General features: G+C 46.3%; 1 pseudogene; it reads right to left on the bottom strand.

The window, feature by feature from the left end:
* Positions 1-837: 837 nt before the first annotated feature.
* On the bottom strand, positions 838-1,916 carry LOC143115276 (uncharacterized; annotated as a pseudogene).
* Between the last annotated feature and the right edge of the window lie 4,021 nt (positions 1,917-5,937).

Raw genomic sequence — 5,937 nt, 5'->3', positions numbered from 1 at the left:
TTGTCATCCATCTTGAATTTGCCTTTTTACTAGCATCTTATTAGACTATGTTCATAACCTACCTATAAATAATGTATTCAATAATGTCCTCGTTTATTCTTTGTTTTTTCTATAGTTTTACAGTTTGGTAATTTCATATATCCAAAACCCCCAAGATTGAAACGATTGAAACACTAGTCATTGAAGGCTAGAGTAGACACTGAGTAGCCTACTTGTCTGATAGATATTTTATTTGTCCACTGTAATTGTATGGTCCCTTTGGTGTTGAGTGAATGAAACTTAATCTACGCGTGAACTGAATGTCAATAATTCATACCGGTAAATTCTTTTCTTTGTTTATTCCAAATAGGTTCAGCAAATTGTACGATAGCACATACAGTACAAAGACATGGGTAGGCACTGCACGGTAGAAAAACTGTATGCCTCTCCACTCAACTAACAAGCACCAGGTGAACAGAAGGGGCGTGTTTTTATAATAAATTACAAAGAGCGCCCTCTACTGGCATGTAACAAAAAACAGATGACATAATGCTAACCCAAAATATAGATAATACAAAATACAGCTACTTGGCCCATACATTTCCGGCCCCTAATTGTTTATCACAAAACACTAAATAAACAATTACATTCAATATTCAACAAAATTCATTCTTCCTTTTTTTTTAATTTATTTTTCTTTTTTTCTTTTTTACTTTCAGTCTTTACAGCCCTAGGGCTGCTCAACCAGCAGGCAGACCTTTGTAATAGGCCTGAGGAGTTCACTGGTTTTAGTCTTTATTTTAACGCTCATAAGAAGCGTTAAAATAAAGACTAAAACCAGTGAACTCCTCAGGCCTATTACAAATGTTCGTCTGGAACGACCTGGGTGATTCTGCCAATGACCCAGGAGTTTCGGGGCGCCGATTCATCCACCAGCAGGACGATGTCACCAAGAAAAAAGTTTATTTTGATCTTGGACCACCTTTGTCGTGTTTGGAGCTCTGGCAAATACTCCTTAAGCCACCTCTTCCAGAAGAGATCCGCCATGTATTGGACCTGCCTCCACCTGCGGCGAGCATAGAGGTCTTCTTCTTAGAACACGCCAGGGGGTAATGATGGTTTTGATCTTAGCAGCAGTAGATGATTTGGAGTTAGTGCCTCTACGTCATTTGGATCGTTGGAAGGGGTGGTGATGGGACGACTGTTTAGTATTGCTTCGGCCTCACACAGGAAGGTTTGAAGGCCTTTTCATTCAAACTTTGGGTGCTTAGGGTGGCATTGAGGATCTTTCTTACGGATCTGATAAGTCGTTCCCACACTCCACCTTGATGAGATGCCAAGGGAGGGTTGAAGTGCCACTGGATTCCTCTTTGTAGCAAGATGTGCTCTATTTTTGCCGTGTTCCAGTCTTGCATTGCCTTCTTCAGCTCGCGCTCGGCCCCCACAAAGTTGGTTCCATTGTCACTGCGCATCTCCAGCACTTGCCCCCTTCTCGCTATGAACCGGCGTAGGGCATTTATGAATGAGTCTGTGTCCAAGGAAGCAGCTACTTCTAGGTGCACAGCCCGTATAGCCAAACAGGTGAAGAGGACACCATACCTTTTGACAGTTGATCTTCCACGCTTGACGTCAAAAGGACCAAAGTAGTCCACTCCAGTTCTTGTAAACGGAGGCTCATCTGGGACAAGGCGATCTCTCGGCAAGTCGGCCATCTGCTGCTGGCCTACGGCACCATGAAGACGTCGACACACCACACATTTCGACAGGACTTTTCTGATGGCTGAGTGAGAGTTGGGAACCCAATATCTCTGGCGTGGGTGGGACAATACGTGGTTGCGCCCGCTATGGCCAATCTCCTTGTGAATAGCTTCGATGATAAGCTCAGTCACCCTTAAGTCCTTAGTGAGGATGGTGGGATGTTTACCTTCTTCTGGCATGGCTGCACGGCTCAGTCTTCCCCCAACTTTAAGAATGCCATCTTGCAGGAATTGGTTTATTTTATTTTAAAGATGTGACTCGTTTTCTTAATGTCCTTTCCCTTGTGTAGAGCTCTGATTTCGTCCGAGAATTTTTCCTTTTGGCAGTGACGAATAATTTCCAGCTCTGCCTCCTGAAGATCTGTCACAGTGAGAGATGGCTTGTTTTGGATCTTTGTTTGGCTTCTGGTGACTCTTCTTCTGGTCTGCAGGGATTTTGTGTCTTTGTTCGCCATGGCCTTGTTTACACCGGCTGACTGTCGCAATAAGTTCCTCACCCTCACGATCCAAGCCACCGCCCTCTTCAGCTGACTCCAGGAGGAAAAGTGCTGCACCAGCTGCTCCATCGCCTTTGGTCTGTCGTCCAAGGTAAGTATGTTAACTGTAGCGTTCCTTTTTAATTCAGGGTCTGTCGATGGGAGCACCTTGAGATGGTCTGGGCTTTGTGGCCAAGTCTCTGGTGACTTAGTGAGAAAGTGAGGTCCATTGGCCCAGATTCGATTTTGGACAAACTGTGCCGCCTTCTGCCCTCTTGATGCATAATCAGCAAGGTTTAGATGTGTACTGATGTGTCGCCATTGGGGTACTGTAGTTAGTTTGAGGATCTCTGTTACTCTGTTGGCCACGAAGGTCCGGAATCTTGTAGTTTCATTGTTGATGTACTTTAATACTGCCATGCTGTCAGACCAGAACACAGAGTCTTTGAGTTGTGGCTGCAGTCTGAAGAGACCAGCATCCTGTCCATGCGGACTGCCATGGTTGCAGCAGTAAGCTCTAGGCGCGGGATGGTGGTAAGCTTGAGCGGTGCAACTCTGGCCTTCTCGATGACGAAGGAGCAGTGTGTGTGGTTGCTGCGATTACGTTGGAGCAGGTAGGTCACCATACCGTATCCCTCTTGGCTCGCGTCGCAAAAATGATGCAGCTGGGCCCAAGTCACATCTCCAAAGCTTGCTGGCTTATAGCATCTCGCCACCTCATAGTCGCCTAGCAGGTGTAAGCTGTCTATCCACTCGCGCCACTGGTGCGCCAGACTGAGGTGAATGATGTCGTCCCATCGAGCCTTTAGTCTGCAGAGCTCTTGAAGGAGTTTCTTGGCCTACAGGACCACCGGGGACACCACTCGTAGATGGAGCTGACTGTCGAGAGAATGTTTCATCTGGTAGGTGGTCTGTCTTGGATGATGATCTTGAACTTGAATTGGTCCTTCTGGACACACCACTGGACCCCCAACGCTCTCTCAATAGGAAGACGATCTCGATCCAGGTCCAGTTCCGACGCCTCCTTTGCCCTCTCCACCTCAGGTATGGCTGCCAGCACCGCCCGACTATTGCTGATCCACTTCATCAGCTTGAAGCCTCCCCTCAGACAGATGGCTTTGAGGTCCTTGAACAGTCTTACAGCCTCCTCCTCCGTTTCAACAGACTTTAGGCAGTCATCTACATAAAAGTTTGGCAACACTGTATCTACTGCAGTGGAATCAAACTGGTCTCTGTTGTCTTCTGCGGAGCGCCTGAGGGCATAGCTAGCACAGCTTGGAGAAGATGTGGCACCAAATATGTGGACAACCATTCTGTATACGACAGCTCTCTCCCAAGGTCACCGTCGGTCCACCACAGGAAGCGAAGAAGGTCGGCAAATCTTCGGGGGGAACCTTTACCTGGTGGAACATGGCTTCCACATCGGCCATCAGAGCCACTGGTGCTTGGCGGAACCGGAGGATGACGCCAATCAAACTGCTGTTGAGATCTGGCCCCTGCAGTAACTGTTTGTTCAGAGAGGTCCCTTGATAGGAGGCACCACAGTCGAATACCACCCGAATCTTGTTTTTCTTGGGGTGGTACACGCCGTAATGTGGGACGTACCACACTTTCCCATCATATAATAATAATAATAATAATAATAATTAATAATAATAATAATAATAAGCTTTATTTGTATAGCACCTTTCATACACAGAATGCAGCTCAAAGTGCTTTACATTTGAAGCATGTAACAAAATAATAGTCAGTCAGTCATTATCAATCACATTTCTTCATTGCTGGGGCCGTTTATGATCCACTCAGCAACATATCAAAAATATAGAAAATGACATGTCATAAGACTGGCAGCCTTAACCCTCTTACCCCCCATAAGCACGCCATATGGCAACTGTGGCAAGGAAAAACTCCCATATTCCAGGAAGAAACCTTGAGCAGAACCTGACTTAATAGGGGGAGCCCATCTGCTTCTGGCTGGCTGCGCCCTCCAATAGCAGCAGATGTAGAATAATCTGAAAAAGTAGTCTACAGGATAAGACGAGTTAACTAAAAGCTTTCCTGTACAGGTATGTTTTCAGATCTTTTTTAAAAATATTTACTGAACTCGCCTGCTTGATGTACAGAGGCAGGGTGTTCCATAGTTTGGGGGCATAATGGATAAAAGCAGCTTCTCCACTTTGTTTGTGGAGCACTTTGGGTACGATTAAAAGATTAGAATTGGATGATCTAAGTTTCCTTTGTGGTTGATAAGATATTAAAAGCTCAGAGATATATGCCGATATCATCCCGAGCAAGGTCTTCTGATGGAACTTTTACTGCATAGCCTTTACTTATAATGTCTGCCATAAATCTGATGTAATCTTCATGGAAAGATGGGTTCTTGAGTAGCTTTCTTCTGATGTTTAGAGCTCGCTGTTCAGCTAGAGTACGGTTGTTTGACATGTAGACGTTACTGTTCTTCAGCAGCAGACGAATGCAGTAATGTCCCTACATCATCTGGGTTGACTGTGTGATGCTCTCCATAAACTGAAGGTCCTCTCTTGACATCTCTAACTCTTCCTCTTGTTTACTTTCTGGGAAGTCGTACTTAAACTGTTGGTGCCACAGATCGTCCAGCTTGGCTACAGATATTCTGCTTGATGAAACCGCCACTGTAGTCTTGCTCTTTGTTAGGGTGCCACCCTCTCGCAGTGGTCCATTAATCGTCCAGCCCAGAAGAGTTCTCACTGCGTACGGCCCATCCTCAACGCTCCTGATGACTTCTTCGGGCTCCATGGCCTTTGGGACGTTCGTGCCAATCAACAGCTCGATGCCCGCATCCAGATCAGGAATTTTCAGCCCTTTCAGATGTGGCCATCTGTCAACGTCGGCCTGCTTGGGGATGTTGTTTGGATGTGCCGGTATAGTCTTTTGGGTGAAGACTTCTGGCAGCTGGATGAAGTTGCAGTCGTTCACACAGCTCACCTCCAGCCCGGTCACCGCATGTGCCCGGTCACAGCTCTCTTACTCCCCATTGTTGTGAGGAGAATGTCCATCCTTCTTCCTTGTAGCTTTAGGTTATTCATAAGTCTCTCTGAGCAGAAGGTGGCTGTACTACCTGGGTCGAGGAAGGCATAGGCTTTGACAACTTTAGTTCCTTTGGCAGTCTTCACATGGACTGGCACAATGGGAAGGATAATGTCCGCACCTCCGGCCCCAGTACAGTCACACAGCTCACTTGTCGTTCCCACAAAACTACTTGTCACTGGTCGCTTTGCAAAATCTTTTGTTGTTGGCCGATCGCAGGTCTTCAAGTGAAGAACGGTAGGATGAGTCTTCGAGCATATCTCACAGCTCAGTTTCTCGCCACATTGCCAGCTTGTATGCCCAGATTTTAAACAACTGAAGCATAGTCCATTGTTACGAAGAAAGTCTATCTTAATCTTATTTAGCGTTCGTCTCATCTTTTTACACTCTGTCATGCTGTGGTTTCCCTGACAAAACAGACAGGGCTTGGCAAAGGCATCACTGGCACCAGAGTCTGGGAGCACTTTATCTGAGCATTTTCTGGGGCCTCCTTTAACATCAGGAGGACGTGCAGGGAAGTTCTTTGGCACAGCAAATGTTGCAAAAGTGGACTTGCTTCTTCTCTCTGCTGTAGGGTGTGTTGAAGACCTGAGATTTCCCCTTGTGCCTTCTTTCAGCTCACCAAACAATGGATGCAGTGCCACCTTTGCTTGAGTAGT

This window comes from Alosa pseudoharengus, unplaced genomic scaffold, assembly GCF_046254945.1.
Source record: "Alosa pseudoharengus isolate Yale_2024_CS ecotype anadromous, Long Island Sound unplaced genomic scaffold, YU_APseudo_1.1 YU_APseudo_1.1_scf_9, whole genome shotgun sequence".
NCBI lineage: Eukaryota > Metazoa > Chordata > Actinopteri > Clupeiformes > Clupeidae > Alosa > Alosa pseudoharengus.
Note: the sequence above shows the minus strand (reverse complement) of the source record. Positions and strands in the feature narration are given on the sequence as shown.